Below are 19,975 nucleotides of genomic sequence, written 5' to 3' on the forward strand. Positions count from 1 at the left end.
CTAAACGGGAGGATATGCATGTAGCTGGGAGCTTTCGTGTATGAATCTTTAGACAAACCTGTTGAGACTATAAAAATATTGTGAAATAGCTTAAGTCTTAGGTATTTGCGTCTGTCTTGCAGTCTGTCTTGCGTATTTGCGTCTTAGGTATTTGCGTCGGCCTTGCAGTAAAGACCAGTCCAAATTTTTGCAAATCTGAGAGGAGCTTTTGGTCAATTCATAGTTTGGGGACACAAACCTTGCTGCTCGTTTTTCAATTCGTTCGAGTTCGCTGATAAGTGTTTTTGTTGCAGGATCCGAAGTCGCACAACCATATTCTAAGATGGGACGCAGGTTTGTCAAGTAGAGTGTCTCCTTCAAATCAGCAGGTGCCTGCTTGAAGTTGCGCTTTAAACTAGTATCAAACTGTTCAACAATTTCGAGTAATGTTGAAGTGCGTGCGAGTTAAAGATTATTAACTAAATCAGCACTCATAACAGAGCAGACACAGAAAACGACAGAACAGATGGACGCTTAAAAACCATTAGTCAGTGAAAAGGCCTTGATAAATTTCAAGCTTGTTTAATGCATGCATACCCTTTACTTTCAAGCAAAAAAAATAGAAAAGAATGCCGATGCACTTATTTTGCCCGCCTATTAATATCCTTGTCACAAGGGCACGCTTAAGCTCAGTTATGCAACCGCTTTTTTCCTTCAGAGTGGAGACCTTAACCGACGGTAACAATTAGTCTAACTCTGCGGTGTGAACAGCAGCAGCATGCTTTGCGAAAACCGTGGTTAGCTTAACCAAGGTTAAGCGCGGCAGTGAGCCACCGTGACTGCTTTGCTTGAGAATACAAAATATAAAAATAAGGAACGAAATGGAAGTTGACGAGAAAGACGGCATTGGTTTCTCGAATCAACTTTTTCATCAAAACTGCTATACTTTCTGCACATAAATGCACTTCATTACGGCATACATCCAGCCATGGAATTTTTGTGTGAAATTTACATAAGCATGGCTTCTGGTACTCTTCTTATTATAATGATGTCCCGCTGCAAATCTTATTTTAAAACTGCTGGTGGGGCCTGTCTCCTTCAAAATTCCAAGTATTAGGTCAGACTTTTTACATTGCCACATCGACAATAACAAAATAACCAGGACAGATCCCCCGTACAAAATCACAGCGTGGTGTCTTCTACGAGCCACCATGCTACGTCCAGAACGCATCAATTGTTCTTTCACTGTCAAATCGCGTTCCATTTTAATGTTGCCACAATTTGAAACATGGAATTATTGTGTATTGTATTACTTTGTTCGTATTCTACTGAGTGCATCTTGCTAACTATTGTATAACGTTTCTCTTCTGTCGTTGTTTTGTTTTTGTTTTTTTTGCGCTGTTTTCTAACTTTTATGTACTGACCCACTCACACAGTGCTCCAATGTAAAGGAGCCTGTGAGTAACTTGAATAAATACGTCAGACTTTTTACATTGCCACATCGACAATAATAAAATAACCGGCACAGATCCCCCGTACAAAATCACAGCGTGGTATCTTCTACGAGCCACCATAAGGAGGCGGAAAAACCAATACAACAGAAGAATTAGTATTTAGAACGCCAACGAACTGAATGAAGCGTTGTCAAAAGAAGCCGTGTGCGGAACCTGGGCTGTGAAACGCCTTTCGCTTTAGAGCGTGTTGACTTTACTTGTGCGCAGTTATCAATTTTTCACTTCCTGCCTGGCTGCAATCAGACGTGATACGTGTGCACTTCCAATGAGGGGAAAAAAAGGCCCAGAAGACAGTATAAGGAGACTATCCACCAGCTTCGTAGCTGCCTGGCGCAGCAAACAAGTGATATAATCGCAGAAGAAAAAAACCTTTGATATCACTGCGGCGACCTGCATTGGAGCGATGCGAAAGCAAAACTTCCACATATTATATCGACGTCCGTGGCTGTTTTAACATCTAAGTGTATTTCTTGTGTTTTTTGTCGTTTAATTATTAAACTAATTACACTTCATCATGCAAATTTTCCCACGGCAACATTTTATCACAAACAATGTGTCACAATCACAATTTCACACATTTATCTTCAAAGGACGACGCAATCGTGCGGACAAAATTGCGGACACTTTTTGCTTACGTGACAGAGTCATATAAACCTCTCGCATTAAAACTTCAAAGATAAATAAAGAACTGCAGTTAATGAGCACGCTCAGGCCATAATTACATCTACACAAAAAAACAACACAAACGAGCGGGATAATCTTCAAGCAAGAATGTAGCACAAAGCAGTGTGCTACAGGGTGTACTCGTGACAATGGAGATCGCAAAGCAAGCAAGCTCACCTTAGGTGGGACTGGATCTCGATTTCCCTTTGCAACTGACGCTCCATATTGCAGCGCTGCAGCTCAGACTTGAACAGGACCTGCACGCACGACGTTGACGATGAGCTTGTTGGCAGCGTTTAAGGGAAGCTTTGGCCAAAAAGCACCGTGGCAAACGCTATTTTCATCTGCTCAAGGTGGGGTCCGAGACCCATTTTCCAAGAATTTCATCCCAGAGAAGTCGGACACCAGGGAAGGGGAAAGCTTGCACCAACTGGAAACTGACGGTTATACCTGGCGGCACTAGGGACTGGATTCCGCACCTCCCCCTTACGGGGCGGATGCCCAAACCGCTAGGCCACTGCTGCCGTCTCATGCACAACGTAAGAAAGTAAGTAAAGTAAGAAGAATAACATAAAACTAATAATAAATAATCGTGCAAATAAAGTGAATTAGAAGTAAATCTTAGAATTATTATTTTATTGTAATTATTATATTTGTAGTAATTATAATAATTACAATCATTGTTTTTTGTAAAAACAAAAATAATGCAAATAAAAGAGAAACACAAAAGTAAACCTAAATATGAAAAACAATAAAAATAACTAAATGAAACAAAAAATCACAAATATAATACAAATTAATGACATCATCAAAATAGCGCAGTATGTCCTAACCGGAAATGTACTCTGCATACGCGTGATGTCACCTATGACGTCATCCCACCGACCGCCACTCTGACTCCACACTGGTAGCTGCCGACGCATGCTCGTGACCTCACCTATGACGTCATCACCACAGTAACAGGCGCAGCAACAGAGGCGGAAGTGGCTTTCGCCTCCTCGCACTTTAGTAAGAGCAAAGGGCCCCCCAGAACTTTTATCGGTGGCTGTCGTATGTGCAGCCTTACAATGAATTTACAAACAATATAGGGCAACCATATGAAAATCTTCCAATCAGCCTAAGCTGTCAAAGTATGGTCACGTATGGCATCCGGAGGCAATCAGGAATGGTATCGGCAGGCGGTCGACAAGGAAGACTGGCAGAACTGCTTGAAACTTGAACGCTGTTTATTGTGCGATCTTGTTCCCGCAAATGAGTACAACTTAGCGACGGCCATATCAGCAAGTGTGCCAGCTGGTCGACGAAGGCCAGGATCATCGTCGCCCTCACACAGCGTTCAGTTTAAAGGTGACGAGTAAGTTTAGAGATAAGGCGCGGAACGACACTACGACAACCTCCAACAACGTAGAAGCCATTGCGAACGGCTACAATATTTACATAATTATCTGGTCGCCTATTGCGTCACAGAGTGACAATACCACGTGCCGTTGCATTCGAGCATTCACAAACATTATGAAGTTTCTCGAAAATACAGCAGCGTCTTAAGACTGTAGACGCAAAGGTTCTGTGCACTCTGTCAGTTTTCACTTTCAATGAGTTTGTTTATGTACGCAAAAAAGAGTGTTTAGAGCTCTTAAAAGATATCTTGGCACAAAGCAACAGCAGGTGTCGGAATAGGTGCTTAGCTTTGTTAATTTTTGATAAGCCGTGGGCTTCTGTGCATGAATGCAGTATGCACACAATCACAGTGTTCCCGTTCTATATAAATCGCTTCAGAATGGCGGAGCCGCAAGGCTGGACAGTTGCCGAAAATCAGATTTTGAGAGACGACGTACAGTTCGGCACGTTATTACAGATTAATACCTTCCCAAGAGCGCAACGAAAAAGAAATACGAAGAAAAGCAACAAATCCTAATCCAGAAATACAATATCAAATTTTCTGTCGTCACAGAGATTTTGTGCAATGTTCCTGCTCATGATCTTGTTGTAACAACAAAATGAATTACAGCAACGATAGAGATTTTTATCGTTACGGCAGTAATGTACTGCAGAACCACAGACTAGAGAGTACTATAAATGAAGCTACAGTAGTACTGAAAAAAAGCTACAAAACAAAGAAAAATCTGTCGTTACGACAAAACAGCAGAATATCGCATTCCTGGCATGGTTCGGCCGTTTTTTTTTTTTTGTCGACTGGGTTAGGATAAGCGCTGAGTTCGGTGCGCTTTATACAGATAGATAACAGATATCTCCTTGTGCAACTACGATTTATTTATTGGACAAGGCGAAGCTTGGATGATGTGATATCTGCGACCTCACACGTGTGCCGCAACGGTGGCTAAAAAAATGTTCGTGTTTAAACTGCGCCATGCATAAGCATTTGCGTGCAAAGACATGCGGTTTGAACAGTCTGCCGTTTGGGCTCATTGGTGCACCATTGGGCGTGTGTTTTAAAAAAGAACCCACGCTTTGCTGTATTAAGTTGCTAGTGTTAGGCCACAGCGCCAAGGACAACTTCGTTTTCAAAGTTCTAAATAGAGATATGGACATTACTTAAGGCGAAGCTACACCCCTGGAAGTAAGGGGACTAAAAGTAATAGTTAAAAATTATATATTCAGTACTAGTCAAGCAGTCTATTAGTTAAAGCGCCTTAGGTTATTCTGGTGCGCTGCACCGCTGATAGTTTTGTCTTCTAACTCAAAAAGGCCTTTGTTTTTTAATTACAGAACAGCTTATGCGCATCACCCGGTATATAAAGGAGGAAATCGAGCCGCCCCTGACAGCACATGAACAATGCTATCGGAAAGCAAAATGTAGGTGATACGGCAGAAGTGACGTGCTGTAAAAAAACAATTCTCGCTCAACGAATGCAGTGCTGTGACACAAACTCTACATTAAATGATCTCAGGGCGCACTGTCTACCCACCTTGAGAGCAACGAGATAGTGCGTCGTTTTTTCTCGGGCAAGGTAGACTTTGCCGAACCAGCCCTTCCCCAGTGGCCGGCCGATCTCAAAGTCACTCAGGCACCAGATTTTGACTTCTTCGTCGGGGCTGCAATCACGTACAAATTCTTATAGCATGGACGACGCAGCAGAAGTTACAGTTTCACCCAATAAACGAGTGGAAGGCCACATAGTGTCAAGGACAACGAGAGCACGAGTGCAATATCTCCTCTCAGGTTTACTTAAAGCACATGGGGAGGAAAAAAGTGACACCATCCTGGCTGGTGGCACCTAGCATCTTAATGCACATGTGTCGTTCTGAGCTGTTTTTTTGAGTAGATTCTTCAGTAAAAAAATTGCAGTACAAGGAAACTCTTGGTTCCAAGATAATAGCCGCCAAAATCCTGCGCTATGTTCGTTAAAGTTGCATTAATATGGATAAATTTCTATACATTCCACAATACGGCTTCCAGGTAAATGCGTCCGTAAATCTGCCAAACTATTATCGTGCGGTAAATATAGGCACTGATAAAAGGCGCGTTAGCGAGCAAGCGGGTCCAGCATGGGCACAAGCGCAGAGGACGTGAGCTGCCAAGGTAAGTTCTCCGGAATTCATGCAAAAGTGTAAGTGGGCAAGCATAGATGACGTCGCTGCTTTTATCGCTGCACGCGGAGCCTGAAGGCCAAGACGCCGAGGGGAAGAGAGGAGCAGGAGAGGTGAGGCAGTCAGCCGCCAAGGTGGGTTCGCCGCAATGCATAAGTGCACGTGGGGAGCCATGAAAATATGGCAATGTTGTACTACAAGCGCACGGAACCGAAGTGCTTGGAGGTAGGGGATGCGAAGAGCAGAAAGGGAGAGGCAGTCAGCAGCTAAAGTAGATTCGCCGCAGTGCATAAGCAGAAAGGGAGAGGCAGTCAGCAGCTAAAGTAGATTCGCCGCAGTGCATGAAAATATGGCAATGTTGTACTACAAGCACACGGAACCGAAGTGCCTGGAGGTAGGGGATGCGAAGAGCAGAAAGGCACAGGCAGTCAGCAGCTGAAGTGGGTCTCCGCAATGCATAAGTGCACGTGGGGCGCCAGGAAAATATGGCAATGTTGTACTACAAGCGCACGGAACCGAAGTGCTTGGAGGTAGGGGATGCGAAGAGCAGAAAGGGAGAGGCAGTCAGCAGCTAAAGTAGATTCGCCGTAGTGCATAAGCAGAAAGGGAGAGGCAGTCAGCAGCTAAAGTAGATTCGCCGCAGTGCATGAAAATATGGCAATGTTGTACTACAAGCACACGGAACCGAAGTGCCTGGAGGTAGGGGATGCGAAGAGCACAAAGGGAGAGGCAGTCAGCAGCTAAAGTGGATTCTCCGCAATGCATAAGTGCACGTGCGGAAGCATAAAAAAAATTCTCCGCCATCACTGCCTCAGCGCTCGATTTCAGAGCTCCAGCTACGGGAGGTTCAGGAGTTTACATAGATATGCTCAGCAAACGTGGAGAAGACGACATCCAAATACCCAGGTATGTTTCCTTTCGAGAAATTACCCTTCTAAGTCACAAAGCTGCGCCATCTACCACATATTTTGCACTATGCTACTGCGATTTACAGCCACCTTCGTAATATCCGGTATATATTCTCGTTATAACAGTTAATGAGCTTAATTAACGCGTGTACCACAACCGGATTAATTGTTTCACGCCATTCGGAACCCCCTGCGACAAACAATTCGGCCGTAATGGCCGTCTGAAGGTCCTCGGAGTGTGCAGTTTGGAGGCGGAAAAGGTCGTCGTATCGAATCCGACACATAACTTGGGCTTCATCTCAATTAGAAATTTTGTCCTCCCGAACATACAAAGTTTGGTTTGGTTTATGGGGGGTTAACATCCGAAAGCGACTAAGGCTATGAGAGCCGCCGCATTGATGAGCTCCGGAGATTTCGGCCCCCTGGGGTTAACGTGCACTGATAACGCACAGAACAAGGACTTCTAAAATTTCACCGCCATCGAAATTTGACCGCCGTGTCTGGATCGAGCCCGCGTCTTTCGGGTAAGCAGCAGGGCAATTGTAATCGCTGTACAAAGATAAGTCCGTGGCCGTCAATATTCGGTTTGATGTGTTTCTTTTTTTTTTCGAGCGCGGCTTTCCAGGCAAAAGCGCATGCTGTATAAGGAGTTGTACGAAACGGGTACAGACGCGACTCTGCTGATGTCTTAACGCGCTGTGTGCTGTGAGTGATTATTTTTACAATATCAGGAGCGTCACAGAATCAGAGGCAATGGCGCACAAAACACTAAAACAACGAAAACGCTGTCCAAAAGTAGGCCGAGCGCATACGATTCTTCGACGGATACTTCCGAGCTGCTCGTGGAAGCCTGCTCTTCGTCCATGCTGTTGCTAGTCGGGCTCATAGGTTCCTTCGTGCTAAGACCGCTGCGAATTGTAACTCTGCAGGACAAGGAATGAGGGGGCAGAAATAAAAAGTTGTGAAGTGCATAATGCCACCCTTCCCCTATCCTTTCTTCTATGGTCCCCCACTTCTTTCCCTCTCCGTGTCCTCTCCCTGCCCTCTTATTCCCACTAGCCGCAACTCAGGTGCTTCAGGTTTCGATGCCAGATGCAATTTCATGCAAATCGTAATACCAGGGGGGGGGGGGGGGGGCCGGGGTCCCACTTCGATCGTCGCTATACTGGCACATATATAACGGATAGAAAGTATAGGTATGAGTTAAGGCGCTACTCGCCGACTATTATTATGTGACAGTGTGTTCAAATAGTTACTGTTTCGGTCAATTTGACCTTCGGTGCAAGCAGACACGTCCTTGACAAACGTAACAGCTCAAGCTCTTAAAAATGACAGTGTTCAGAGCATGGCATAAAGGAAGGAAAAAAATTAGTAGAGGCCGTTAGGTCACATTATTTGATGTTAGACGTGAGTGCTCCCTCTGGTTTGTTGGCGTCGTATCCGCGCGCTGGCGCTTGCGCAGGAGATAATGCAACAGACTGCGCCACTGCGGCCAACGTGACTATTGCTGCGCCGTTGGCCAAAAACTCCCAGTTGTCCTTGTGAGAACACGTGACTTCCGGCATATTTTTGGCGTACAGCTCGGATAGTGAGGGCAGGGGGGGGGGGGTGAAATTTCCTATGCAATCCAGCGGCCGCGAATTACAGCCGCTGGCGCCAGTTCTTCCTTCAGTTACCTTCATAGTGGTTGGCGGACGAATAACGGCGTATCAATCCCCATGACAACGGATAACCGAAACACGCGGGTGAGGGGGGTGTTCGCACGGCATATACCATGGAGATAGAAGGAAAGCTCAGGAGCCCTCGCTATCCGAGCTGCACGCCAACAAAAGCGCGCCGGAAGTCACGCGCTTTCGCAAGGACTACTGGGAGTTTTCGGCCGACGGCGCAGCAAATAGTAACGCGAGGAGCAGCGGCGTCGTCTCCTAGATTTCCGTCTGCGCATCCGCAAGGGCGCTGAAACGGCAGCCAAGTAGCGGGGGAAGCAGTGGGGAGCGGCGCCAAAAAATGTGACGAAACCGCCTACCCTGAGTTTTTTCCTTCTCCGATGGCATCTACTTTACGCGTGGACAAGTCCAAAATCGGGCACGCTAGGGCAGGTGGGCCGATGTTTCGCTGTCCACCTACTCTGCCGCGGCCACGCGCTTGAGGTTTTCGCACACCATTTCTTTGTGTGTTGTGACAGGTTAAAAGTGGTTGCGCTGGTGGTCAGCAGTGGTAAGCGCAGCGCTGAGCCAATGTACGGAGAACAGAAAATATTTTTGACTGTTTTATTGACGAGCATGGCCTTCCCGTTATTTTAAGTCTAAAAGGGCTGTATCTCAATATACATTACACGTCTATGTTTAAGCATTCCCTAAAACACAGATAACATTTGTCCGCGCACCAGAGGTGTTAAGCTTCTCTCAAACGGCGCAACTCATATTTTAAGTACATCAGTTCGTGCATCATTCAAGCAATACGTGTGCGATCATTCCGTGCATACTGTTCATGCGATACATAGGAATCATTTTGTGCACAGTGAGTGCACACAATTTAATGCGCGCACTATGTACCTTAGCATCGTAGATTATTGAAAAAAATTGTATAGCGTTCACGTAAACCCGTCAAGGCAAACCACTATCACGCAATGGCCTTTACAGTCCATGGCGATATATGGAACACCAATAGAATTCACTTAGCATACACTTGCACAATCAGTTCCCACGATGTGCCGAATCAAATCATAGCAGTGAATAAATCATAGTTTATGATCCACGGCGCTAAAATGAGCAGTGGCTCCCGAGAAAGCGAGCGCAGGTAGGGGTTCCCGTCATATCTCTGCGAGTCTCGCTGCAATATTCGCAGTGTCAGTTTCCAAGGTCGCGAGCCCAAAGCCAAACACCACTGTAGCTGTCGCGGCACCGACATCACTAACACACGAAGGAATGCGACGCCAAAGTGTCTGTGACCGGCGCCACAAAGCAGGCGACAGCGCCCTAGATAACGTGACTGGCGGAGTTCACGAGACACGAATACAAGCGATGGTAACAACGGCCGCGGTGGTCAGAAATACAAAAGGGATAGAGATAGCTCTTTTGAAATTGGTTTTGGAATGGCGCAATATCTGTCTCTCATATCTCGATGACAGCCTCAACCGCGCCTAAGGAAAGAGGAAGTTGGGAGCGAAAGAAAAGAGAAAGAAAGAGGTGCCGTAGTCTCTTGAGAAACTTCTTGTGGTTAAACCTCGCTCTATTACAAACGCTTGCGCCATTTCCTTGTCCAGTTACGTTCATAGCTAATGGCGGACCAGTTACGGCTTCAGAGAAGGTTTTTCCAATTACCCGGGAAGGAAATTTCTCGCGCTTTCCCCCCCCTGGCAAGAGCCTCTCCTCAGCTTCCCTTCCCCACGAACCACGTGGAGCCTGTTGGCCTCGAGGCAGGCGACGCGAAGGGCAAAGCGCAGAGGCAATAGGAGGCCGCGGCGGTTTCAACGCAGCACACACGTGCAACGGGGCTAAGGATTCGACAACGAGGACAGTGGGAAGGACGATTCCCCACCGGATGCAGGAGTGCATGCGTTAGAAATTTCTTCCCCCCCAAGACAATATATAAGCGAAACAACTAACGATGTTCTATTGCATATGTTGAAGAGGAACCTGTTTGATGGTTAAAGTGTCCACCGAGATATGTGAGACAAATCCTGCGCCATTTCCTTTCCTCTAAAACCAATTTACCAACCTGTGTGATCTGCTTGAAACCATGCAAAGACAAAAATGCTCCCATACCTGCCACAGTGGCTCATTCATTAGGACGCTTGGCTACTGAGCCGGAATACCCGGGTTCAAACCCTCTCGCGCAACAAGATTTGGATGGGGGCGAAACGCACAAGGCGCCCGTGTGCTGTGCGATATCAGTGCACGTTAAAGAACCCCAGGTGGTCGAAGTTAATCCGGAGCCCTCCACTGCGGCACCTCTTTCTTCATTTCTTCTTTCACTCCCTCCTTTATCCCTTCTCTTACGGGCGCGGTTCCGGTGCCCACCGAGATATTTGAAACAGTTACTGAGCCATTTGCTTTCCTCAAAAACCAATTTCAATGCTCCTGCTACGATTCCAAGGGTTTCAGTCAACGTGATTTCAGTGCATGGATGCATTCGATGGGGTGTCAGGAGCAGTAAATACACAAAAAAATTTTGAGTAAAAGAAAGGAAAGAAAAGGTGCAGAAGCTGGCTCACTGTCAGTGGACCGCTCAACCAAGCCGTCGGGGAAGGTATGTAGTGTAAGAGGGAAGAGAGAAGGAGGTGCCGTAGAGTATGATTTCGGATTAACAGAGAGAACCTAAGGACCGGTAACTGATATGCAGTGACATCGTACACACAACGTGAGACTTTTGCACTCTGCCTCCATCAAAATGCGGGCGCTGCACTGATATCGCACAGTACACTGGCCTCTAGAATTTCGCCTTCATCGGTGCACACAACACGAAAGCAACGAAAACGCTGGCTAAAAGTAGCCCGAGCGCTTACGATTCTTCGACGGATTCTTCCGAGCTGCTCGCGGTAGTCTGCTTTTCGTCCATGCCGCAGCGAGTCGCGCTCACGGGTTCCGTCGTGCCAAGAGCGCTGCGAATCGTGACGTTCCATGGTGAGGAATAAGGAGGCAAAATAATCAAAAGATGTAATGCATGCGCTATCACAAAGGCATGAAGGGTGGATTGGAGGAAAAGAGCTGCAGTCCCACCTTTCCACTCTCAAACAAGAAATTTAGTTTAGAAAGACCCCATTAGCCCACTGGCGGACTAGGGGGGGGGGGGGGGGGGAGCGGGGGCGCATCTTCCAGCGAGAAGTTTTCTTTGGGATATTTATACAAATTCTATTTTTCTTTGGCGAAGTCCACGAAATACACAGCGCTAATAACCACGCCCCCACCCCCCATTCCATTTTTTTCTTCGAAGATAAGTCAAACAATGTATTTTGTCAATAAACCGCCCCTCTAAAAGTGACCTACAAATGAAAATTAAATGGTGTAGTTACTGCCTCACTTCTTTGTGGACACCTCAACCGCGCCGTAAGGGAACGGAGGAAAATGGGAGTAAAGTAAGAAAACATCCTCCACCGACACTGCCTCAGTGTTGGACTTAAATGCGTTAGTTACGGAAGCTTCAAGTGTTTACGTCGGTGTGCTCAGCAAAGGTGGAGAAGACCAAATCCAAACATCCACGGATGTTTCCTTTCAAGAAACCTCCCTTCTAAGACACAAGCAACGCCATCTACCTCATGGATTTTTTACTACTATTGCAATATAAGCCACCTTTCTTATGTTCGGTATATTTCCTTGTAATATCAGCTAATAAATTTTATAGAAATGTGCATCACAACACGACAAATCGTTTGAAACCATCTGGAACCCCCTGTGACAACCGGTTCAGCTGTTAGGGCCGTCTGAAGGTCCTCGGAATGCAAAGTTTGGGGGCGGGTAAGGTTGTAGTTGCCAATCCCGCACATATTTTGAGCTGCATCTCAATTACTGATATTATCCTCAGGAACGTGCCAAGTCATTTGACATCGCTTGAAACATTCTGCGCCAAAAGTGCGGCCCCCATATTTTATTCAAATGTTCGCTATACTGGCACATATACAACGGATCGAAACTATACGTACAAATTAGAGGTCCACAGAGGAGGAATCTGAACTCGTATTTCTAAAGCTGGAACTAGATCTACACGTTCCGAGTGTTCTTCGAAACTTCGAATTATAGCCCTGGCGGCCGATTTCTCTAATTTAAACCGGATTAACGTCGGGCTATCGCCTTTTTATTAATTCCCTTAACGCTGTAAAGATCCTGCGCAGGCTGTCATCAGCGATCAGAAATTGACATCCTGTCCAGCGAATTGATCTCTGTGCCAATCCAGCCCAGTAGTTGATACGCATGGTATAAATATCCTTAAGGAAGTGGCAATGTTGCCAGCAGCCGGCAGAATACCCGAAAATGAGGATGCCAGCCGTGTCGTCTTATTGGCTCGCTGGCGTCGCGTGACGTGCGCAGCTAATGTAAGGAGCACGAATACATTGTTACGTTCCTCAAGGCCAAAGCCTTTAACAGCACATATTCGCAGCCATGACTGTCCGTCCGTCCGTTACATATTGAAGTGAAAATCATAGCTAGTCGTTACTAGTCCAAGTCATGACTAACTAGTCATTAACCAGTCATCGACTAATTAGTCATGACTAGTTCGTCGTAAACCAACCATATCTAGTTGATCAACCGTGACTAGTTAGTCATCAACAAATTAGTCATGACTAACTAATCACTAACCAGTCATTAAAAGTTAATCATTAACCAGGCATGACTACTTACTCATCAGATGCATAAACAGTAGCAGCCAAAGTTGCGTGGAAAGGCTTTCGCCTCGCGCATTTCAGATCGTCAAAGTGCATGGAGCCCTTAACGAAGGCACCATCTCCTTTGTTCGTTCACCTTCTTCTCTTCGTTCACCTTCTTGGGGTATCCGCCAAGAAGTCAGGCAGTACGCATTTCCCTTTCCTGAAGTATGGTTGCAGTTTAGCTCAGCTAAGCGTGGTTGAGCGAAAAATTTGCTTTCGACGAGGGCTGTGAATTTCTGTCTTTTGCGTCCCCAAAAGTCGTGCAAATCCACTGTCACAGAACCGATGGAACGTAGCACTGTATTCGTGCTTCTTCACTTTGCTGCGCATGTCTCGTGACACCAGCGAGCCAATAAGACGACGCGGCCGGCATCCTCTTCGGCTATTCCGCCGGCTGCCGGTAACATAGCCATTTCCTTGTACTGATATCACGCAGCGCACGGGCTTCTAGAATTTCGCCTCCATCGCCACACACAACACGAAAGAAACGAAAACATTGGCTAAAAGTAGCCTGGGCGCTTACGATTCTTCCACGCATTCTTCCGAGCTGCTCGTGGCAGCCTGCTGCTTGTCCATGCCGTTGCGAGTCCCTCTCACGAGTTCCTTCGTGCCAAGAGTGCTGCGAAATACAACGTTGCAGGTTGAGGAATAACGAGACAAAATAATGAAAAGATGCATTGCACGCGCTATCGCACAAGGCACCCAGGTGGATTTAATGAAAAGAGCTGCAGTCAAAGGTAAAAAATCGCTCAATGATTAAGATAAACGGTACTGCGAAATTTGAGCGCATTTGTCGATGTATTTGAACGATACTCGATAGCATAAGGAAAATGAAATGCCAAACGGCGGCGGCGGCGTTTGGCCGCGGAAAAAGTTTATTGACAATCAATGAAGAAGGGGAAAACCCCACCCTCTCTCCTCCCCTCTCACATGGGACGAGGCAACCCTAAGGGGGCTGCCCTTACAGGACAGAAGGACAGCCCTTGGAGGGCTATCCGCTTCCGGGCGTCGGTAATTATCCGGCGCTGATCAGCAGCAACGGAGTTGGCCAGGAGAGCCTCCCTGTATCATTCCGCCGAGATTGGGTATGAAAGCTGTGGGATGGTAAGGCACGTTAGGAGGACGTGAAGAAAGTCTCCCGGTTTCCCGCAGAAGTTACAGGAGGAGAGGAACTGATCGGGGCAGCGGGAATGAGGGAGAATAGGGTAGGGAGCAGTACGGGCCTGGAGTCGGCATCAGTGGGAGGCCTGGGGTAGGTTTACGGAGGGAGCCGGCGGTGCGTAAACGGGCCGGGTATCTCGGTAGTGGGTAAGGATATCTCTGAAGGTAAGCAGACGCTCATGGGATGGCGGAGGGGGGTCCAACTCCGGCCCGTAAAGTGAGACCTCGGGCGAGGGAGTGGACCTCCTCGTTACCCAAGAGACCTGCGTGTGCGTGCCTCAACCAGCGCTCTCGCCGGAACTCGACCCTCCTCCTCCTTGATCTTCGCGCTCTCTTCGCTACCGCCGTACTTTCATCCGCTGCTGTGCTTCTCGTTCGCGCTGCCGCTTGCGCTGACGCAGCTCAACTCAGGAAGAAGTACCGCTCTAAATGATTCCCAGATATCCTACGCGCTAGCCTTGACCATGTCACCAAATCTTATATTCCCCAGAGCCCCGAGCCCAGCCCCTGCGGTTACGACATGAAGAACAACTGTTCAGGCTGCAGAAAACCCCTCGTAAAACGCGAACCCAAAGGCTGAGGAACGAGTCCTACGTGCAGACAGTGACGCTCGCTGAGCAGTAGCAGGGAGGAGCTGCCAATGGTCTGGGTGTCAAATGCACCACTAAAGAGGCGAAAGCGTGCCCGCCGCTGTAGTCTTGCGGGAATTTGGGCCACAGGCTGCCGCCACTGCCAGCCATTGCGTCCTGCCGCCGACTTGCGTGCCAGTTCCAGCCAGCTGCCACCAGTGCGCCTGGACCGAGCCGTCGAGCGAGGTTCGGTTCACCGCGAGCACCGCGACGTTCGTTGCGAGCACTGGCTCGTGCACGAGGCGAAATCACGGGAGCGCTGTATTTGACGAAGACAAAGAACAAAGCACACGGTGACAACAACACAAAATACGCTCTTTTTTAAGTTGGTCAAGTGCACAACCGCACAAGCAAGCCGTTCATATACCATGGCAGCTTGATGTCTGGCCCCAGTGAAAGTCTTTCGCGTCTTTTGTTCTGGTGTCTTGCTAAAGTGCATATGGGTGGTTGGTTGGCTTCAAATGAAGATGCCACATACCAACTACGGGGGGTGTCCACGACACAGGCGCTGAATTGCTGGAAACAGGAGGGTTAAAGGGAGAAATATGAGTAGTAATTGGATATAGGCTGACACACTAAATGACGCAACGACAGGGGACCTGTTAACTAGGAGATCGAAGACGGGACAATAGCTTTATGTGCAAATTTGAATATAACGCATGTAATGTTTGAAGTTCGCTCTGACTGAGAGCGGAGAGGAGAAAGAAAAAAAACCTCTAGAATGGGAGTCTCAGTGTTTCCAGAAGGAAGTTTTACATAGCAGAGCCCACACTCTCGTTGCTTCTTCCAAGCAAAGAAGCGCCAATGGGAAGAACAAAAGCAGTGGACACAGGCAGGCCGAACTTGTGGAACGGAATTGCTAGTAGACGCCTCCTCAAAGAAGAGAGGCGGCGGCAGAACAGCAGGTAGTGATCCATTGTCTCAGGTTCGGCAGTAAATGGGCAGAGTGGGGAAGCCGCCAGACGAGATCTGTGAAGGTAGAAATTTAGCAGAAGAACCCAGCAACCCAAAAGCGTGAAAGAGACCTCCAGTCTCTGCGAGCGCCAGTCTTTGCTACTCCAGTAATTCAGCAGATGCTGATATCCGGGAGATGATCTAAGAGCCGAGGCAGCAAATTCCTCAAACATTGTGTAGCTGCGGAAACCTGAGCGCAGCTGTGTATGCAGAATGTGGCAGGGCAGCACCAATTGAGCCGCAGGAAGAGGCCCTTGCTAAGGAATCTGCGACCTCACTAAATGAAATCCCTTGTGCCCCGGTACCCAAAGCAACTGTACCGTATTTAGACGGCGCGCGATCAGGAACTTGAAAAGACGCGTAATCCCCGAGACTCAAGAGCATAAATTGATGTACCAGATGCTGTAACGACAAAGCTGAGGCGCATTGCAGAAAAGCCGCCGAGCATTTTAGGACTCCTAGTAGACGAGAGTCACCGCACCATACGTTCTTTCGCTGCTGGACGACGCGCAGCCTCTCGCCCACTTTCCTCCCGCAAGGCCTGCCTGGCGGCTTGCACGGCTTCAGAAGCCGACGCCCTAAGCCACATTCTTTGCAACAGAACGGCTGGTGCTGTCGTTAACTGGCGTACCATAGCGCCCGCAAATTTCTCTTTGAGATTAGCCTTTCTTTTTTCTTATGATATCCCGTAGACCAAAGGCATTGGAGCACTAGTCTATCGAGTACGTCAATTTTTGTCCTTCTTCCTGATAGCCCTATCCTCTGCGATATCGAATAGGATTCAGTAATTTCATCTACAGTATTTTGAATGCCCATGTTTAGTAATATTTCTAAACATTACTGCACAAGGGGTCACTTTAAGGATATGGCGATTTAAAACTTATATAAATGCAGTCAAATTCAGCGATATGTTTCCAAATTCGTACGAACCGTATTGTGCCTTCTGCGGTGAAGTGGCTGACTTATACCGTATGGTATGGGCATGTCACAAAAACTCAACTACACAAAGAATCAATAACCCTGCAACTGAGGACTGATAGGCGGCGCTGTCCAGCTCATTCTGAAGGCCAGCATTCGTTGGTGAACCGGGCAAGAACAGCGGCCAAAGCCAGTGGGCTTCTGGAATGAAGGCCCGCCCAACCATTTTAAGCTTTAGCCGTTTTTCTCTCTCGCTCTCTAGCGACTAGCTGCGACACAAAAGCCGCTTGCTCAGACCCTTGTTAATGCGTCACATAAAAAACCGCCGATATGCGAGACGAAAATAGGCTGATTGCTTGAAGGAGGTAGAGTGATCTTTTTACGTAATCACAACATGCCCTAATGAGTCGAAAGAGGTCACGTCACCTCGTGACGTCATGACAACATGTCTGGCGGGTTTTTGTTAGCAACCTGGTTTTTAGACAGCAGTCGTGATGAATAACAATAAAATTCGATGTATATAATTTCGGCACCGGAACACAATGGCGGATATGCGCTACTGCAGCTAGCAGTTCCAATATGACGGCTGATCGACCGACAATTCCAAAGAAACAAGGGAAAAACCTCAAATATCATGCTATCGAATTCCACTTTCATACCAAAAATTATTATATTGCGATCGCGGGAGCTAAATAGAATAATACAGTTTGAATACGCACAAAAAGCATAAGATATGTAAAGCAGAACACTACCTTTATTCATTTCTAGGTAAGGAATTGTTGCTCAAGGGAAACATCAGGCACAACTCGGAACAGCCACAGGTTTGGGAGGCAGATGACTTTCTTGCATGGTAACTGTGATAGACACGTGACTGTGCTGCCATATCCAAGTAGGCTTTCCTGTGTGAAAGCTCGTCTCATTTGGCATTCCAGCTCTAATATATTACCCACAATCATCAACATTGTTCGCACGTAGTGATTTATGAAATTATAAATCTTCCGCTGTGCCGTACACGAATGTTGCACTTACACTTGCAAAATAGCGCCCAGCTCTCGCTAGCAGAAATAAAAACTCACCTGGTGTAGCAGCATCCCCGTTTAAAAAACTAAGGCGGTTGAAGCGTCCCGATAGTTTATGCACCTTCATCACCTTCCTAATACCTCCGAAAAACAATGGTTACGGTTTGGTTTATTGGGGTTTAACGTCCCGAAGCAACTCAGGCTATGAGGGACGCCGCAGTGAAGGAGTCCGGAAATTTCGACCACCTGGGGTTCTTTAACGTGCACTGACATCGCACAGCACACGGGCCTCTAGAATTACGCCTTCATCGAAATTCAGTCGCCGTGACCGGGATCGAACCCGCGTCTTTGGGGTCAACAGCCGAGCGGCGTTACGAATCATTAGGTAGCTTGTATAAGGGTAAAGTACCACCCGAACTTGGGGAGTCAGAAATCCTTCGCATCACCATCCCCTTTTCCGCTCTCGATGAGCCCCGTCGGCAAGACCTTATGCCGGATTCAGGCGGAAGCGGATTGAAGATAGCATGACGCAGAACCCACAGCAATACGAAGTGAAAAAAAATCAGTTTATTAACATTGCTACAGGCTAAAGAATATTAAGGCAACTTCTGGACCAAGGCTTCGACGAAGTCCCCGCTTCAGTCAAGCAGCGAGAAGCACGAAATGTCGGCTACAATGGAAAAAGAATGACAAAAAGGGCGGATTAGGATTAAATAACAAGCACAGGTAACCGGACATGCAACTTTGCAGGATATACCGCAGCGTGAGCATACGTTTCCCTCAGCACAACTTCCCCACGACTGAAATAGATGAATCCACATGGAGCATGCTTACACCGAGGGTATTCTTACGCGCTCAGGCTAAGGATAAAGCGCACTTCGCTGCAGCTGTCGTGCATGAGCCCGACGTCACAAAGGAAAATAATAATAAAGCAGCGCATGAATACATAGCCAAGGCATCGACAGAAAATGTGTGCAAGCATTAAGCACGCTATGCAACTATAGTGCACTTACCATGGAAATGCAGCTTATTCCAAGGATTCTAAGCTCTCGTCGCTGCTTCCGAAGATTCCAGAAGTGCGTTATAGCTCGACAGACGTGTCTGGGAGATTCAGGGCTCGTATTTTCAAGTCGCAGCGACGGCAGTCGAGCGGTCAGGAAGACAGCAACACGACTTGCAAACTTAGCTATTTATTTGGGCTGACTTGCGCCAGTGAAAGAACTGAAGAGCACGACAGGCCGTAAGCAGAAAACGTGCTTGTCAGTTGTCGAACTACGAATGCCCGCCGCTCTCTGCATAGTTCAACTTAAAGCCGTCAAGGAAACTCCGAGGTAACCGGTCAAAATCAACTACAGCAATCTGGAAAAACGTAGATGCCCTTCGTCATGGAAGTCATGAATCGAGATTAGCCCGGTAGCTTCACGCGTCAAGAACAAAAATGATAACGCCCCGTTCCTGCGGCCTTCAGCACGAACGAACGAACACTGCAATGATACGTGGCAGTATGATCCGATCGCGCTGCAAGCGGAGGAGCTGCCTTTCACGGCAAACTGCACAGGCAGAAGCGTTGACAGCGAAGCGCTGGAAGAGCGCAGGCAGCTGGTCGGAGTCGTTCTCCAGGCTATCCAGAAAACTCCAAGACGTCTCGCTGGTTCATTCCTGCAACTCATTAGCAAAAAGAGCGCCTTCCGCGTCACCCGTGCTTGACGGGAACTCCTCGGAATCATCGCGCCCGCCTTTGTCATGATGCCTGCAACCGTCAGAGAATTGTAGGCTCCGACGGCAGCGAGACACAGATTCTTCAACGGAGATTTTCTTTGGTCGCAACGGCGGACAGAGAATGGATCAGGACCCGGAGCTGATCACTGATGCGTCGCACGAGTACGTGCAAGGAACTGTGGAAGGCACCCACGAACTGGACGGATTTGACTGCTCCTGGGAATCGTGCCGGCTTTTCGGCAGTGGCGTAGACGACCGTGGTGTGTCCTGGAGCATCAGGTCGTCGACGCTGCTTACCCACTCGCTGTAATAACCGGGGTCCTCCATGCTGTCAGCTGCGAATCAAGGAACCAGAATTGAGGCTTACAGAGACGCGCACCGCCGAAAATCTTTCACTGAACTGTGAGTCAGCTATGAATATGTACCGATTATACTTACTGAAGCACAGAAAGAAAGCCTCTTTGTCAGGAGCGTAGTCCAACGAAGACGTGCGATAAAGTTTCAGTGGGTAGCCACTCCAAAGCGTTCGCAGGCGACTGGGGACTTCTCTGCAAGACGCGGCCTTTTATAGACCGTTTACAGAGAGCAGTTTGCTTAG

This window comes from Amblyomma mixtum, chromosome 3 (assembly GCF_055824585.1).
Source record: "Amblyomma mixtum isolate Tamu chromosome 3, ASM5582458v1, whole genome shotgun sequence".
NCBI classification, from domain to species: Eukaryota; Metazoa; Arthropoda; class Arachnida; order Ixodida; family Ixodidae; genus Amblyomma; species Amblyomma mixtum.